The 19,348-nt window shown below is 41.3% G+C and overlaps 1 protein-coding gene across 2 annotated transcripts in view; it reads left to right on the top strand.

The window, feature by feature from the left end:
* The window catches only part of Vav3 (vav guanine nucleotide exchange factor 3), a 319,658-nt gene that overhangs the window by 501 nt on the left and 299,809 nt on the right, over nt 1-19,348 (top strand). The gene's annotated exons all lie outside the window — the stretch shown is intronic.

Raw genomic sequence — 19,348 nt, 5'->3', positions numbered from 1 at the left:
TTAACAAAGAGTCCGATCCAGCTCTAAAATAACAAAAGGAATGAAATGAAGTGATGAAGTAAATTTGCGTTGAGTTGTTTTTTTGCTTTGCATTTGGTCCGCACGTTCTGGAAAGAGGAACCCTGCCATACATGAGAAATCTAGGAAGTGGAGGGCGTTTGGCACCGTTATCTGTATAGGAATGACCCTGGTCAGAGGACGAAGAGATGCTTCCCGAACCCCCCCCCCCCGCCGCCTCCCCAAGCCTGTGGCCTGCTGGCAACCTGGATGGTTATGTTTACAGCTTGTCTGAAACCAAGAGGGGAGCCAGTCCAGCCTCTCTCCCCAGGGGCAGGAAGTGAGAAGTTTCACTGGAGATTCCGCTTTCTTTCATTGGGTCCTGTGTTCAGGTGGTGTGGGGGCGCATAGACTCCTATGGCCCTAGCCTTGCTCGGAGCTACCTCTTTGGGGCTTCTGATGAAAATGTTGCCCTGGAAGTCACGGTGCAGCTCAATGTTGCTTTTTTTGGTCCTGTCGGAAAGTTTCTGTTGAGAGGATGTTCAATACAACTCAGAACTTCTATTTTCTCTTTCACACGCACACACAAAAGGAAACCTTTCAACTTAAAAGGGAAAGGAAAGAACCCATTTTCATGACACATTTTAGCAGTTGCCCTGTATGATACAGAGCTTCAGCCACTTAACCAGAGCTGTGTCCTTGCAGAAGGAAACGACCTTATGGCGGGTAATAATCTCATATTTAAAGCAGGGACCCCCGACGCCCAACTCTGGTTGCCAGTATTTCATCAGGGTACCTTCTCACTTCAAATTCTGCATCCCCTGACTGCTTGCCCAAGGAAAACACAGATATATAAGTGGTGAGCGCCGTGTGTGTTTACCATAAGGATCAATTCTTTTATACTCTCTTACAAACCTGGATGGTGATTGCTGGTTCTGGGGACTTTCCCAGAATCCTGCCTGCTCCAGATCCTTAGTGGAGGGGCTCAGGTTGTTTCCCTACTGTCAGAGCTACTGTTAGCTGAATACTGTCCTGCAGTGCACAGGAGGAAGTTCCTAGAGCCCAATTCCGCTTGAATGGTAGCCTCAGAAACAGCAGCAGCATGGATTAAGGTGCTTTCACTCCACGTGCCAGTGTACTTTTCCTGAAGGTTCAGTTTCTGGAATTTTCAGCAGTTACTTATTAAAGTTGTCCATAATAATCAAGTTTTTCCTTCCTTCCTTCCTTCCTTCCTTCCTTCCTTCCTTCCTTCCTTCCTTCCTCCCTCCCTCCCTCCCTCCCTCCCTCCCTCCCTCTCTTCCCCCTTTTTTTTTTGGACCGCTGGGTATTCTTTGACCCTCAAACCTTTATTTGACTCCTAACAATGGATGGAATCTTGTCAGATACGCTTGCCTATTTCTTCTCATAAAACACATTGTCTATAGAATATAATCTGCTTGATGAGTGAGGTCATTATTAACATCTTCAATGAAATGGAGCATGCAGGATTCTCTAAGAGTTCTGTTCCCAACTGAGGGCCCCACGGTGAACATACCAAGATACTTTGCCTCAAGGAATTGCTGCGCTGGTATCAATAGGCACCAGGCTATAATGAGGTAAGTAGGGCCGTGAAATGACTCTTCATTAGGTTTTTCTTTTGAGTTCTTCAGTCAGCTCACCTCTGAGCTCTCTGGTTCTAAATTCAGTGATTTCTCACAGATGAATGTCAAGAGAACTTCTTCTCAGTGGCCCTGGAAAGTTAGTACCTGAGTGTGGGGTGTCTGTTTTTGTTTCCTTCTTGATTCTTGGCCCCATTGAAGAGAGGTTGAGAGCTGAGAGCTAAGCCTATGCATTTGCATAATACACATTGTCATTATATTATTAAATGAGACTTACTAAATGTATTTTTTGAAACAAGGTGACATATTTAACATGCCTACAATACTCAGCAATACTGTATATTTAATAAACATTCACTATTAGCAAAATTACCTAAAGTAGTATATCTGCTATTGTCATAAAATAGGTATTGGGATACAATTAAAAATCTAAATTGCAAGCTGGGTGGTGGTGGCGCACGCCTTTAATCCCAGCACTCGGGAGGCAGAGGCAGGCGGATCTCTGTGAGTTTGAGGCCAGGCTGGACCGACAGCCTCCAAAACAATTCAGAGAAACCCTGTCTCGTAAAACCAAAAAAACAAAAACAAAAAACAAAAAAAACCCCAAAAATCTAAATTGCAAAGATCTACAAGTTCCTGTGTGCTAGTATCTGTAAATATTTCTACCCCATGCAAGGTTTTCTGGTCATTCCTGGTTATGACGTTCTTACCCTGTCAGCTGCCATCATAGTGTATAAGGGAGAAGTGTATAGGGAACACTATAGCCTAGTGTATTTGGTTTCTCCTCTGTGGGGACATTCCTGCTTCTTTCCCCCAAGCACCTGCAATTTCACATTCCCTGACTCCCTCCAGGTCCCCACCTAGTTGTCATCTCTTCAGAAAGAGCTTGCTGGGCTTTCTCTCATAAGTTGCATAAACTTACTTTTTTAGAACTGCATTTTCCTTTGTTTACACATGCAGCTCAAAATGTGCTTTGCTAATAGTGACCTGCATCCCAGCAGAGCTTGCTTTCCTGAAGTTAGAGATGCTATTCCTAGCACTTGTGGTTGTGGGCTGTTTCCAAGAGTCATTCCTTCTATACCTGACTTTTTCTGATGAAGATATTAATTTGAAATACACCATTTCCACATGACACATTATCTTCCAGAGTTGGAAATAGCTAGAAGATCATACTTAAGTGGTTTGGGTTATTCTGATAATGTTTTGACAAATGCCAACAAAGGGGACTTTATTTGCTGTTTTGCTTACTGAGTGTGCATTGTGTGTGTGTGTGTGTGTGTGTGTGTGTTTGTGTGTACTTTTCCCCAAAGAGGCTATAAAATGAGTAACCTTTTTAAATCAGGGTGTTTATTCTAGTGAGTGGGATGTCATTTCATTTCCCCTTTGTCAGCCTTCTGTCTTGTTTACATTAAAATGCAACTACACTGCAAATAATGATTGTTCAATTATAGGTTTGAATCTTTCAGTATTCATAAGCTAATTTCTAAAATAGAAATATCTTCCTAGGCATGGACCACAGCATCTTCATGGTCTCACCATCTTGATAAGATAATGATCTTCAATTAAGAAACATACTTATGAAATACTAGTGTAAATTTTTCTTTCATTCATAATGGACATGGTAGCATATGCCTGTTATTGTAGTGCTTGGCACTCAGGAGATGCAGGCAAGGGGACCAGGGTTTCAAACTCACCCTTGGCTAAAACAAATGAAAACAAAGAAAAAAGGAAAATGTCACTTTTGTTTTAGATTTATCATGTTCTATTATAAAGATCAAAGTTAAATAGATCTCAGATGACCACTGAAAATTCAATACTTTTGTGTCTGTATATATTAGATAGATTTATTTTTCAATACAAACAGTATTATGGCCAAGACATAATGAAGATCAGTGATTCAATGAGAACCCTATTAGTAATTATGCTCTTGCAGAAAGGGGTTGGGTTTAGTGGCTTGATGTCATTTTTAGTGTCTAAGAAGATCTCCATCACTGTATAGAAGTAGTTGGAGATTTGTAATTGCTGAGATTATTTTAGTAGTATTATTTTATTTATTTGGGCCATAATATATCCTGGAATGGTTTTCATATATTTGGTGGGGTTTATTTACCATTATATATAGTCTGAATAAATTTGGAGTTGTCTTAACATGAATTGTTCATTATTGAAGAGTTTCTTCAATACATAATTTTTTGTTCTTACAAAGAACCTTGTCTAGGACACTAGCTTTGAGCACTAAACACATGTCACAGAGTCTTTGCCTTAAAGGGATGCTTATGGTGGTGGAGGAGGTAGACCATAAGTAGATGACTATGTGATATAATAGTGCAATGAGGACATCTGAAGCCAGGGAAGGGAATGGAGAGAAATGTCATTTGGTAGAAGGTAGGTTATGTAAGAAAGCCTTTTCTGAGACAGTGATAATTAGGCAGAAACCTGAAGGGAGTCAGGGAATGTAGGAATGTAGATGTCTGAAAACAAAACAAAAGAAAAGAAAGCAAAACAATTCTCAGCAGAGGGTATACAAATGGGAAGGCCGGAGACACTAGAGTATCAAGACCAGCAAAGCTGGAGGAGAATGAGTGTGGGATAGAACGGAATGAATTTGAGGAGATAGTAGGGGTCTAAATTTTAGTCTGTGGGTCCTTATATTGACTTTTGGTTTTCACTCTGAGTGAAGTGGGATTCCACATGAAGATTTGAGTGACGTCATGATGTGACCTAACTTACCTTTTTTATCAGGGTCACTGTGGCTGCTGGTTTGCAAGGATGGAAGAGTTGGGCTGGTGCTGCCATTCAGACAAAAGGCCTGGCAGCCATGACCAGAACAGGAGCAGCAGATGGTGAAATGATAGAGTTCTGCATGCTTTTTGAAGGTGGAGACCAGCTGGCTACGTTGGGTATGAGAAGAAGGCGGGAGTCAAGGATGACTGAGAGTCTGGCCTCAGCGGCCATTGACAGAGATGGAGAAGTCTAGAGAAAAAGGGGTTTTGGATGTATGTGGAAGAAAAGGAGGCAGACCTGAAGCTGGCATGCTTGATCTCAGTAGCCACCCAGAGGAAGAGACTGAGCAGATAACTGGAGAAGTTGAAGATGTAGAAGTAAATGTTGGAGTCACCAAGTAGAGGTAGCATTTGAAATAATGAAATTGGATGCTAGGTAGCATCTCCTGAGTAGCAGTGAAAGAAGACACAAAGTCTGAGTGAGCACTCAGGATTTGTGTCATGGATGTTCAGGAGGAAGAGAGTTGAGAGGAAATGACCTCGGGTCAGGAGGTAAACTTCAGAGGAGGGTTCCAGACAGTAAATGAAGCGCTTGGAGAAAGAGTGATTGGCGTGTCAGATGTTGCTGATAGATCAAGGAAAGTGAGGACCCAGGTTAGAATATTGATTTACATGGTCTGAAGTTCCTTGGTGACCTTAACCAAAGAGAAATTTGATAGTCTGGAAGGCAAAAACCATAGTGAAGAAGAGAAATTAAGAATGGACAGAATAGCTGGTGTAGACATTTCTTTGAGGGTAATTTTGTTAAAAAGAGAGTAGAAAGTTGAGGTAATGACTAGCAGGGAAAAAAGGTTAAAAAGAAAGTTGTTTTCTAGTACATAGAAATTTTATTTTATATCTATTTAATTTTTTTGGATTTATACAGATTTTAATTCAGATGTCTTGATTGATACCTGTAATTCTAACATTTGGGAACTGAAAGCAAGAAGATCTGGAGTTTAAGAACAGCTATGACTATATGAAGCTGTGTCTCAAAAGCAAAACAAACAAACAAACAAAGAAACCACAAAAGGTTATGTCAATTATATGTTATAGTATTCCTGTTTATGTATGTGCATATATATGAAAAGGTATTTGCCTGTGTGCAAACATAAATGATATAAATTCAAAAGATTCCTGAAGGTTTTCTTCTGAATACTATTTCAACTCATGAATTATTGCTTTCCACTTTTTTCTTTATAATATTGTCCTGTAAGCAGAGAATTAGTGATGTGGCATTTGTAAAAAATCTGACTATCGTACACAGGCTTACGCCCAGTTTCATTTTCATGTTACTGTTTTTTTAAGAATTATATAAATATATCCTTATTTCTATTGTACTTGACTATATATTTAAAAAACCCTATAATTGTATCACTTCAGGCATAGCTGTGTGTATTACATGTCTGCATTTTCTGTCTCCAGCATCAAGTGGTGGTGTGTATAGAATATTAGATTAAAGAGAATGAAGGGACAAAAAGCTCTCATTGTCCAAAAAGAATGGTTTCTTGGTTACAGTTCTAGTTTATTCTGAATAATGCAGTTTTTCATCTCCCTGGAAGTCAACTACCTTTTTATTTGCTAAATTGTTCTTTTGTATCGTCTACCTGTGTAAAAGTCCATGCTGATCATGGCCTTTTCCTGCAACACGGCTTCCATATTTTTAGGCATTTTAAACATTTCTTCTGGTGGCCTAGTTGGTGGATTAATCAGGGTTTCATAGTAACTAAAGCTTCATCTGTGAAGTGCGGTCCTATAGATGTCATAGAGAGGAGAATGAGTCCTTTCTTTTCTCTTTCTGTCTCCCTCCCTCCCTCCCTCCCTCCCTCCCTCCCCCTCCCCCTCCCCCTACCCCACAGTGGGAGAGATTTTTATGTAAATGAGATTTCTCCAATCTAGGGATCTTCCCTCTTTTAATCACTTTTCATAAATTCCACAGCAGTCGCCATGACCGACCACTGCCTTCCCAATGGGCTGTTCCCTTCCCATCCCACTCTGCTGTCTTGTGCGTCTCTTGGCTCTCATTCCTGCTGCCTCCTTTGCTGTCTCTTTCTTATCTAAGCATTCCTTTCACACATTTGCATTTTCACCTTAGTTACATTCATGCCATGGTCTCTTCCCTTGATCATCTTGTGGCATCCATGTTGTTAATTTATCGCCATGGACACTTCATTCGCATTGGCAGCTCCTATTTGCCACCATTGGGTGAAGTCTGGACATGGTAGAAAACTTAAAACCATCAGGATGGATTTGCTGTGGCAATAATGGGCATGGACAAACGTGTGGATGGAGCTTGGTCAGAAGAGGGTGAGGCCAGAACAAGGTGGTGAGTAGAAGGCTGGAGAGGAGCATAGAAGCTTAGAGAAGTAGTTAAGACACGCAACAGACAGGCTTTGGGGACCTCTGAATGGGAACAGAGTGGATCTGACCTAGGCTGAGCCCGAGGCGTCAGGCTTGGGTGGACTGAAGAGATGAGTTAGGGTATTGAACTGGTTCTTACCCGTTACCCTCTGGTGTCTCAGTTTCAAGCATCTCACTATGTCACTGCCCCCTTCCTTCTGGCTTATTCTGCTAATTCCTAACGTCCAGTGGTCTTTTGAACTCTTTGCCTCTACCGCCTCTTCACTGCAGTCATGGCTTTGCTTCCTTCCTGCATGGCTCACTTTCCAGAACCCTTTCGAGTACTTCCTTGGCTTCGCTTATTTATCTTGCTCCGTTGGGTAAACAGAACCCTGGCTAAATCCAGCATGTTACTTATTTCCTGACTACGGCTGAGCTTCTAAAGGTGATGGAGGAAAATCACACCATGGGGACTCTTCTGACTTGAAGTTCATGGTCCCTAAACCTCAAGGGAGTACCGGAATCTACCCTATCGTGTCAGTTCTGTTTATCTAGACTAGGTGCTCTCAAAGCCTGGGAACTCCAGGCAGTTGCAGAGAGGCTTTCAATGTATTCCTTGAGGCCCAACTTCTTTTATAATATTCATACAGCATCCTCCTTTTAAATTCTCATTTTTCTCACACATCTACATTGGAAATTTGTGAAGGTTGCATATTATAAATGCCATTGCTATGACTAATGATGGACTATGTTCTTGTGTATAAAGATCTTTCAGGATTGATTTTTGAGTATGTTAAACACAAGCTGCTATCAGATCTCATAGTCCGTTTTTTTTTTAAAGAGTATAAAGGAGTTTTGACCCTAAACAGTTTGAGAACTGTCCTAGTCATTTACTTTTTCACTGTCCAAAATGATGCCTGAGTACATACTCTTTCTTTTCATGTATAATCCATCACTTCCTTCTCCTCCATCCTCCTTTTTAAGTGATGCCCCTGCTTCCTGTCCTGGAGAGAAAATAAAATCAAAGGAAGGCTTTCTCTGGCTTTTTTACCTGCCTCTGTGACCATAGTTGGTACATTCTCTCTTGTACCATGAGTGAATGAGCAGTCTTCCTGGAGAATAAAAGTAAGTTTCTCCTTCAGCCTTTCCTTTATGCTCCCCTGCATCATTAGCTCTCTCCTGTGTCTTTCCATTTGCAAGCATACCTGTTATTTCCCTCACTTGATTTAGGGAATGCTTTCAGGGTAGAATCACAAAGATAAGCTGATGAACATCGAGCATAATGAAGAGCAACCCTGGTTTTGACCTGTACCACTGGGGCAGATAAGTGGTTATTCAACTTCCTTATAACTGCTTATAACTGCTTTGTGGTTCCTGATGGGCCTCAGATTAACTCCAGGATCCTTAGAGAGCATATACGCCCCCATGGTCTGGTCCTCTTCTCTCTTTCAAGGCTCCCTCCACTGTACTCCTGACACTCGTTCATGCTTTCGTGGATGAGCTGCGCTGTTAAAACATCAATGTGCAAATTTGCATGCCATTTTCTCTGTGTCCAGAGCTCTTCCTCATTTGCTGGAAGATTCGGTCCAGTGTCCCCTTGTAGCAGGTCTTCCTGACTTCCCTTTCAGGTTGGTGCAACAACCTGGTGTGCATAGGTGGAGTTGCAATGTGCCTTGTTTGGCAGTTTTTTTCTTATTCATCTCTCTGCCATGCTGTGACTTGTTTGAGGCTTCATAGATTAATTTACTGATAAGGTGTCTTTGGAAGTTGACACAAGGACTCACACTTAACAGGAGCATATAAATAAGCGTAAGTTCATTGCTGGGTTGAGAATGATGACTCTTTGTTTGCTGTCCTTTCAAAGATAACCGCATGACTTTTGTAAGACATAGTCAAGTCTACCCATGCCCTTGTAAACCTCAGATATCCGTCCATTCAGTGCCATTGCCGATCATAGCAGACAACATTGTCCTTCTGCTTTACTACCGAGTGGCCTTTTGAAAGTGATGGGAACCTGCCTTTTCTTGAGCTTCCTTATTCTCTAAAATAGACATAACCAAAAGACATTCCGCCTGAATGAACTAGGTCTGTGACTGGCTGTGAGTGCACATTGGATACTAACAGTTTTTACAATAGTCATTACCACCACTTCTGCAAAAGTCTGCCCAAGGCTGCTGAGTCTCACTTAGGAAGCACCTGTCATGTATTTTTTTCTGCTCAAAGAGGCAGGCACTGTGAAGATAGACACTCTGAGGCCAAGCGGGAATTATTAATGTGTGCTAAGAAGTAGTTCAGAGTGGCATCCGGGTTGGAATTAGAACGTTCAGAGTGAACCGAATCCCCTCACCGAGGCTATCAGCACAGCTGAGCATGAGATGCAGAGGGGTCTTCTCTTCCCCGCTGTGTTGCTGCCTGTGACACCGCTTTGTTGGTGTGTTCTCTGATTGGCCTGTGGTTGTTGTTAATGACACTCTGCTCGTCACATACTGAATTGTCAAGTTAATTCAAGATATCAAATGCCACATTTGGATGATTCCATACTATTCATCTCACTATTCAGAGTGAAGTGGGGTCAGACCTTTGGCAGGTGTTTGATGGGCAAAGAGGATACAATCATACAGGAAAATGAAAGAAATTAATGAGGGCCGGTTAATACTGTGCTTTATGGCAACTGGGCCAGAGTATGCGATTTAATGCTGTGTCTAGAGTTAGGCGTGCTTATATTTACCTAGGAGCCAGGAGCACCATAGCCTTAACTGAATGCAGTGACACTGTCTCTCCCTTCTGTGCTGTAGTTATACTCGCTAATTCATATACCCGTTATTAGCTATTGTGTGGAATGACATCATTCTTTGGGTCCTCTCCCACCCACTCACCTCTACAGCTTATGAGGACAGACTTTGCATAGTGTTATAGCCAATCTAATCTACATTTTGGCTTTTTGTTTTGTCTTTGCCTTTTAGTGGAGAGAACCACAGATCAGCCAAATGTCATTGCTTTTGATTTCTGTGGACAAAATATATTGGAACTGTGTTTTATGCTGCTGTCTGCATGTCCTTTCAACGTATGCGCTGCATAAGTGTAGTTGGCCTTTGAGCTGCTTCCCTAAAAGGAAGCTAACAGCATGTGCTCTTCACATGGGAATTCTCTAAAGGGTCAATTAATATGGAATATTTAATGATACACTTGATACCAACCTTCCATGATTTTAGAAGTGCTCATCTTAAAATAGATTTGGAGCAGCTGGTCTGAATAAATAAGCACCACATCTCTTTATGTCTTTTCCCGAGATCCTGGGGGCAGCTTGGTTAAATGAGAGGGCTTCAGAAGGTCAGGGATTGGGAAATGCTGACTTCTGGTCCCAGCCTTGTCTCTGACATACCCTGTGACCTCAGCCAGAGACGGTTGGTTACTCTTTGTCTCTACCTATGTATTTAGAACAGTATCAGCAACTGCAGATGTGGTCTCACTTAGCAGACGTTATGGTTCTATGACAATCAGGGGTCAAGCAGGACTGCCTGAATTCCAAAGAATGGCATTGGGAAAGTCATCTTACTTTTGGATCCCAGTTTCCTCTTGCGATGAGCATGAAGTAGAGAAAGCCAACTTTGTAGGACTGAGGTGAGAATTAAGCAAGGCACGAAAAGGCTTGGTGCATAGTAGGTAGTCAGTGAGATTGTATCCTTCCACCTCTGTCTTTCTTCTCCATCCTCTTAAGTCTGGAGGCAGGAAGAGGATGGTCTTATCACTGCTCTGCAGAGGAGGAAATTGAGATGTGCACTGGGCTGAAGGGCTTTTTTTCAAGGTCATACAGACAGGAAATGGTGAAGACAAGATTGGAGTCCAACTGTCCTACTTCCAAATTCAGCAAATTTCCCATTTTCTGCTGCCAAACTCTGTGGCTATCTGGTGATTTACATGAGGAAATGTCTGGGAAGGTATTTGCCAACAGAAAGGCATGCTTTGCAAATGGGACATAACACTATATGATTTTGCATTGAGAGTATATTTAAAATAAACAAAGGTCTATAGTAATGACAGCTTTGGGGCTACCTGCTTTGTGTTTGGGTAGTCAATGCCTGTGAGATGATTAATGGAACTGTCAATTTGTCTGCTGCATATTTGATTCTGTGGTAGATCATGAAGACTCAAAGGGAAGGAAGATTCAGTTCCTGGCTCTAGTTTCCTGTGTCCTACATTTGACTGAAGCTTCACCCATATCAAACAGGACAAGGGAGCTGTTTGAGTTACTGTGAGTGCACAGATAACTGTTTGGTGAATGGATAATGCTTTGCTCAGTTTTTTTTTTTGTGACATCAATGTCACAAAATTGATTTCTTCTCATGTGCAGTGTGGTATAGCGTGTTTCTTTTCATAGACTTTGCCCAGTGCATTATATGTGTGAGACACCGACAGCGTAGAGATAAATCACATGAAGTTTCTGCTTTTGGGTGGCAGGGAGAAAATAGATTTGACCAGAGAGTCAGACTTTTATAGAATGCAGAAAGGAAGTCAATCGTAGGATAGTGCAAGCCCAGTGCAGCAATGCATGCAGCTGGGTGAGCCAGGCAAGATCAGGAAGAAGATGGAGACACAAGTGTTTACTAGAGAGGAAGAAGGTTTGAGAAAGAAAGCTTGGCGGGAAGAGAGGAGTGTGCAATGACATTGAGACCTCAGTAATGCCAATGAGACAGTTATTCTGGGCAATGATGACATACCCTCAGTAACCGTTTGCATTTGGCATTGAAGACACGAAAGCAGCTATCTTTTGTGTGTGGACGGTGGCTTCAGAGGATATTCAAGAGAATATCGGGAAAGCCGAGGAGATGCACATAGCCAGACTCCTTAGTAGAAGTCTAAAGTAAGGTGCTGAAAGGCAAGAGCCCGCCCCACTCTGGTTCCTTCAGAATTGTCACTGCCCATTTCCTCTCACCTACTGAGCCCTTCATTATCCCTCCCTGACTGTTTGGTTGATGGCCTAGCCTTGGCTTGATTCTCCTGAGTTCATCCACAACTGGATTTTTTTTGTCACCCTCCCCCAAACCCTAGCTTCCTTGTTACTTTTTGTGGTTTTTCTCTACTTCTTCACAGTGTCTTCAACAGACTCGTGTCTTCTGGTTTCAAAGCACAGCTGTGGGCAAATGCAAAGCTCTACGTCCAAATCCTCGGCCACCGCAAACTCCAGCTTTCCAAATGCCAGATACTCCGAGTCCCCAGTTCTGCCCGAGGCCTTGTTTGTCATCATCATAACCACCCTTGTCTTCATGAGTCTTAACTTGTACCCAGTCTGTCCCATCCCACTTTCTGCATGGTGACCGTTACTACAGATACGAGAAGTATCTGAATTTTGCAAGTTACTTTCTCGAGTTCACTTCTTTTCTTTTCTTTTTTGCCTCGTAACACTTATGAATGAGCTTTGGTCTTGAAGGGTACAGTTAATAAATCAGAGTCGCAAAGAGTTCCAGGTGATATGAGAAGTTTGACTATGAGAAATGGGACACTATATGCTAGATGTACTTTTTCTGATTTCTGGTCTCCAGAGCTCAGTGGTGTGACTGAGTACAGTCAATGAACCAGAAGGTTTCCAGTCATGTTTCCTAGGTCCTAGTGATGCCTAGACTGGCTGTTTCTTCATCACAGCATCATTTTAGTTTTGTAGTGACATATATATATATATATATATATATATATTATGTCTAATAGGGAGGTGGCACTAGAATAATTTTATCACTCCATGATGTAGGTTCAGCAGGAGAGATCAAGATTTTTGGCATGTGGCCTTCAAATATGGTAAAGCATTTGTTAACTAAGGACAGTTAGTAAGTGTTCAGTCAATCAGACACAGAAGAAATGCTCATCTTCACATTGTTTGTGATGGCCAAGGATTTGGAGGTACTCTGTATTTTGCTCAGAAACTGTTCTTAGAGATTTAGTAAAATACAGCAACTGTCCTTAACCAGGGCAAAGCAGGACATGAGCGCTGAAGATCACATAAACACTGATGGAAGCTGTGGGTTCTTCTAGAGATGGTTTAAGAAGAGAACATGGTATCATACTGCTCACATCAATGTTAGCCCCATAGAGAAGCTGGACTCTGCTCAGATGATTCTATCCTTATTGAATTCTCAAGCCTTTTGAATACATAGTTCTATTTAATGACCATGGTGAAGAGAGATATAATGAGAAAGAAAAAGCAATTTACCAGGATTCTTGCATATCTAGCTTGGTAAGGATTTAATTTTTCCCTATCATGTTTAATAAATGGCTCAACAAGCTCAACAAAGTGTATATTTCTTACCTGTCTAGTTAACAGTGGGCCCTTTGACATTCTTGCTCATCCTTGCTACCTAAACCCCACCTCCTAGGGGGTTTACACATAATTAGCTTGATGAAAATATAATACATCTAGGAAATAGTAATAAAATATTCTTACCTCTTGGTAGGGGAAAAACAAAATATACTTATTATACTCTGTTTTTCAAGCTACTCACCGTTTCTGCCGATTTTTATAGGCTCTAAATTCTGACTTCAAGCTGGAGGACTTTTAATATCTTCCTGTTTTAATACACTTTCAGGACAATAGGTTCTAGTAGACTTTCCATTGTCTTTTATGTAACCTGACCTTGAATCATAACTCCACAACTTAAGTACCGGGCATCTTAACTGATTGAATCTTTGATTTCATATTTATAAAATAGAGGAGATGACATGCAATTGAAGTGCTGGTAAGACTAAAGTAATTGCAGTAGTGCATTTAATATGTTCAGTATTTGGACTGAGAAGCTTTGCAGATATACTTTACATTCATTTTCATTCAGCCTATTTAAGGACAAGGATGCTATTACATATAGACTCAAGAGTTAAAGCACAAAGGAGGGACAACCGGAAGTTAAGCTGGCAGTACTCAAAACTACTAATTGTGGACTTGAGAACCCCGAATCATTTATGTTGGGCCGTGGAGGCTACAACAGCCTTCATGCACAGCACAAGGAGCCCAGGAAAGACAACACAGGGCTGGACGTTCTTTAGAGAGAAATCTAGTCCAGCAATTGGTTTGCACAATGAGCAGCCTCAGGCTTCTGATGTGTGTAGAGATTTGATCAAGATCTCTTCATTTGGCAAACCCAGACCCAGGTTCTCTGAGCCATAGTCCCTACCTTTTCTAAGAATAGTAGTGACCTAAGAAAGGTTTAACTCATGCAGTTATGGTTTAAAAATAAATGCTTATAAAGATTAGAAAATAAGTCAGATGTGGCAGAGCACGCCTGTCATCACAGCACCTGGGAAGTGGAGGTGGGGCGGGAGAGTGTGCGGGTTAACATTTCAAGGTCACCTTCGGCTACACAGCAAGTTTAAGGCCAGCCTGTGCTACTTGAGATGATGCATGGGGTGGTTAGGACTGGAGAAATTGTTCCGTGGATAAAGTGCTTGCTGTGCAGGCATTATGACCTGAATTTGGATCCCGGAATGCATGTAAAACAGACAGAATGTAACCCCAGTGCTGGAATTGGAGGGCAGGCAGAGAGAGACAGGTAGACCATAGGGGCTTGTTGACCAGTCAACGTATCCAAAAGAGTGAGCTCCAGGGTCAGTGAGAGGATGTCTCAAAGATAAGTTTGAGAATGATAGAGGAAAACCTTAGACATCAACTCCTGGTCCCTGTACAAGCAGGATTGGCTATGTGCAACGCCCCAACACTACATGCACACACATTAGAAACTGTGTTTTGCTTAATAATCACTCAAGTGAAATACATCTTTCTTGTTCCCTTATTTGTTTCTTTTTTCATTTTTGGACACAATAAAAGTAGAAGTTTAAGGTCTCAAAATTTGAATCCCAGAGCCTTCTGGTAGAAATGACAGAGCACTGAAAGATTACTAAATAATGAAAAGGATGACATCGGAGTGTGATCAAAATGAATAAAATCTCAGTTATTTGGAATCTCAACCATCCAGAATCGTGGAGTTCCTACGAGGGCTGAGGGTTTGCTCTTTTAAGCCAAATAGCAAGGGGTCCTAAATTCTTTAAAACATCAATATTAGTGTGTATTAGTATCATCACAAATTTTTCTTCCAAATTGTGAGTTCTATGAACTTAGGGACTTTTTTTTAACAGCCTGTATTCTTAGACCAGTACCTACTACAGTGTGAATTCTCCCCCAAGTGCCTACTGAGTGAATACGTAATTGTCCCTGATACTGGTTAGGTAAGAAGGTGATAACACTATCTATCAGAAGGACAACACAGATAACATTCTGCTAGTGTCTTGCATTGGGAGTCAATGTGTTATAGTGAAGGAATGTGAACTTTAGTATCAACAAATCTGGATTCAGGTCACACTCAATTAGGTGAAATCCCTAAGTCTCTCAGTGTCTTCCTTTTCTTGCTATACAATTGAGACAATTCTTAACTGCAGAATATTGTGAAGCACAAATGAGCTCAGATGGGCAGATCACTCAGCATAACACCAGGGCCATTGTGGTAGCTGTATTCTTCTTCCTCCTCTCTGTCCCATTCCATCATCTGACCGTACTTCTGAATGACACTCTGAAGATCTATGGAAAACCTCTCTGCTTTGTTTTTGATTTTATGTTTTTCCAGCAGCTGCCTCACTTAAACTCATTGAGTCTAACACTTTAAATACTGTAGTTTTGAGATGATTTAACTGATATTTTTATCTGTTCATTTATTGGCTGTTGATTTTGCATGTGGCAGCCATTGCACAACAGAAACCACAAACTACCCTGTATCTGGCTTTGGAACAGCTGCATTAACATGCTGGCTGGGTCACCCACACGATCAGTGATGCCTGAGCCTCACTGCTCAAGTTTCTCCGAGCTTCAGTTTCTCCTTGATAACCAGGGAAGAGCAGCCCATTAGAGTACAGTGAAGACACAGCTCATGTGTTCAGTGTTAAGCTTTACTGCTGACAAGCGTGTGCTGGAACAGGGTTCTTCACTTCTCTCTCCCTTCAGCTTTGTCTCAAGGACAGCTCTTCCTGAGGCTATTATAAGGAAGATAGCGTGTCCCAGGTAACTTGCTCAGAACTTTCTCCTTGGTAAGTTCCCAGGCAACTGGCAAAGATGCTGCAACGATGCTACTAAGGCACTAACCTTAACTACAGTGGCTAGTTAGCATTGTCAGTGCCTGTTTTTTCCCAGGTAGTTGAGAGACAGTGGGAGAACATACCTTGATGTACCTGAAGAATGCTAGAAGATACTCAGCAGTTTTCTCAAAGCCACATAGGAATGGACCATGGAGTAGGCTGAGCTGTGAAAATGAAGAACCGCCACCTTATTAATATTCTTCCCAGATTCAGAACGAGCCCCTCAGGCTACTTCCAGTTTTCTCTTGTAGGCCGCATGACTCATGGTTTCTTGCCTTGGCTTATTTCCTTCAGCTTTATTGTCCAAGTTGAAATTTCTAGGTCAAAGACTGACAGTTTCACAGATTTTGTCAATATACTGCCAGATAGTTATCAGAAAAATAAAAGCCAACGAAACCGTGTCAATGGATTGGAAAGGGCAAGTTTCCCAAGTCTTGGTTTAAAAAGGTCCTTGGTGTCTTTCTGATTTGATTCCAGTTTTAGCTGTCCATTTGCTGAATGACGACCCTCTCAGATTCTATCTTTTCTCATCCGTAAAGTGGGTTACGACTACACAGCTAACCTGTCAAGTGTTTGCTTGGTACAAGGTATCTGTGGTTCTCAGCCTTCAGAAGCTGCCTTACTTCTTTGCCTCCTTACTTCTCCTGTACAGCTTTCTCTTGGACCACTGCCTCCTAATTATTCTCCCTCTGTATGTTAGATTTTCTTACAATCCATTCTCTCAGATGTGTCATCAGTAGCCTTAAAATATAATCCCCCTAGCCCCCCTCCAAATACCGATGTGATAGATCCCTTTGTAACTACAAGGATGCTCCCTGGTGCTCTGAGGGAGAAGGTCAAAGTCCCTAAACGACACCTTCTGTGGTCTGCCCTCATCAGTCTCTGCCGTCTCCAGTCACGTTTTTCATTACCCTTTTGAATTCTGCAGCAGCCACAGTAGATGTTTTTCCCTTCCAAGAATTTGTGACCTCTTCTTTATTTTTCTGGATCCAGAACTTGGCATTTTATTTTTATTTCCTACCTTCGGAATCCCCCCTTTATGTAACTCCCCTTACAAATAATTGTTTCATTTTGGTCTTAGGAGAGCAGGGTCACTTGCATTTTATTAACTGGTGAATCCTGGGAACCAACATAGAGCCTAGCCCTAGTGCCTAATAAATACCTGTGAGCACTTAACTGAATATTCACTGACTCTTATTATTACCAATAAACACAGGCAAGTAAAGGAATTTTAGGTATAATTTGTTAAGAGTCTGATTTCAGGCTGCTTTGAAACTATATATGCATCTATTATTTTCAAGGACATTATAAAAACTGGAGTATACTTTTAATTAAATAGGATCTTGCTTCTTAAAAATAAGCAGCAATCTTTCATGTTAGTGAAGGCAAACCTGAAGAAAGGACAAATACTTGCAGAAAACGCAGTTTAATATCTAGTCATCTTTCATTTTAGCCAACATTCTTCATCTAAGACCTATGATAATACAACCTGAACCAGCCAGGAGTCTGGCCAGAGAAGCATCTTGAATCAAATAGCAGAGCAGGAGGACTTAATGGTGAAGATGAGCATTCCTGAGAGATTAGATTATGCCTGGTTCATTTCCTCTCACTTGAGATTTCCAGCTCTTTGGGTTTTCATGTCCCGGAAGGACAAGCTATCTTATATTACACTCTTAATGTCTGCAAGCTCAAAACTGCATTTTGTTTTTGCAGGAGTGGAATTCATTTTTTGGCTCATCTATTTGACAGTATTCATTGAGCATATGATCAATAATTAGGCACTGACAACACAGCAAAGAACCATGCTCTAAGAGAGGTCTGTTTAAGAGGGGGTGTTTTCTCCCTGTCTTATCTTCATATGTAGAACTTCTGTTACAGTATTAGCATACTCTTGGGTATCTGTTTCTTGGTGTCTTTGAGGTCTTGTCTTGGAGACTTACTTGCCTGTAGAGATGGTGGTTTTCATATGACCAATAAGCAGAATAGATCCAATCTTCAAGTTCAAATTCTATAATACTGGTTTTATTTTTGTTTGTTTGCTTGTTTACAATGGTTTTATTTTTGTTTGTTTGCTTGTTGTACAGTAGTGGGTGTAAGCTGCATGGAGATGGGGAACCTTTATCCTCAAGCCCATTTATTGGTTCTTATTAGCTTTTTTCCAGTAAAACATATTTTGACTCATTTTTTAAATCTATTACCTACTAGAATTTTCACTCAGTAAAAAAAAAAGGGGGAATATTTATTTTGACTCTGGGGGATGGTGAATCTGATGACAGCCAAGGCTGCAGGCAAATGGTCATTTTTGCCAGGCACAGCTGTTTTTGATGAGTGTTAGGCACTATTAGTGCAGGATGAATTGAGGGTCTCTGTTGGGTTTTGAGGGGGCCTGAAGTACCTAGATATTTGGACTTTTAAAAATATATTTCTAGCATTGACATTTCAGATGAGGTAAAGAAAGAGCTTGGACCTTCTTAATCATTTAAGATAGAACATATTTGACATTCTCATTGTATTTTGGCGTAGGTTGTGGGCCAGGGCTGCTAACTGCAGCAGCGACATTTCCAGAGTGCTGTTGTGTCAGGTCAGGTCCTTCCTTTAAATTATGAAAAGCAGGCCAAGGAAGGAAGTGATAAATAAGCTTTAACACATATAGTTAATTTCATCCTGGGGCAAAAGGAAGGCTCTGGAGGAATGACTCTTATGTGATTTGGTTGTTTATGGACAAGATCTTGAGAGACCACCTGTCTTAGAACTAACCTCCCAGCAAAGAGCAGAACATAGAAACCTCTTTCTGTATGAGCAGGTCTTAGAGAGGAGAACCGGAAGAAGCTGAACTATGTATAGGACAGAAGTATTTCTAACTCTAGCGGAAGTTCCTCCATAGTGAACCACAGTCTGTATTTGCATGGGGCTTGCTAATTAATTATAAATGCTCTGACCATTACATCCTGAACCATAGCTTTGCCAGTGAAGCAAGTGTTGTGTTTGCTGTGGGTTTTTAATTATGTGTGTCTTTATGTTAGATCATGGTCCTGCAGCTTCATCTGGGGAAGAACTTTAGATTTTATTGATAACTAGGAAGAAATGGTGGTATTCTTACTTAAGAACTGTATGTCTGGATGTGGTGGTATATACCTTTAATGCCCGAACTTGGGAGGTAGAGGCAGGCACATCTCCAGGAGTTCAAGGCCAATCTATATAGTGAGAGATTCTGTCTCAAAAAAGAAAAAAAATTCTGTGGAACATTTCTGAGTTGAGAAAAGTCAAATCAGTGTGATCATTGTAAACTTGTATTAAGATGATTGGTTAAAAGGGTGTACTTGTAGCCGGGCGGTGGTGGCGCACGCCTTTAATCCCAGCACTCGGGAGGCAGAGGCAGGCAGATCTCTGTGAGTTCAAGGCCGGGCTGGACCGACAGCCTCCAAAACAATACAGAGAAACCCTGTCTCGTAAAAACCAAAAAAGAAAAAAGAAAAAAAAAAAGGAAAAAAAGGGGTGTACTTGTAATACCCAGGCCTTAAGGGCCTATTTTCTTAGGAAATCAAG

The sequence above is a fragment of the Mesocricetus auratus genome, unplaced genomic scaffold (genome assembly GCF_017639785.1).
Source record: "Mesocricetus auratus isolate SY011 unplaced genomic scaffold, BCM_Maur_2.0 Super-Scaffold_100009, whole genome shotgun sequence".
NCBI lineage: Eukaryota > Metazoa > Chordata > Mammalia > Rodentia > Cricetidae > Mesocricetus > Mesocricetus auratus.
This window is presented reverse-complemented; position numbering and strand designations above follow the sequence as displayed.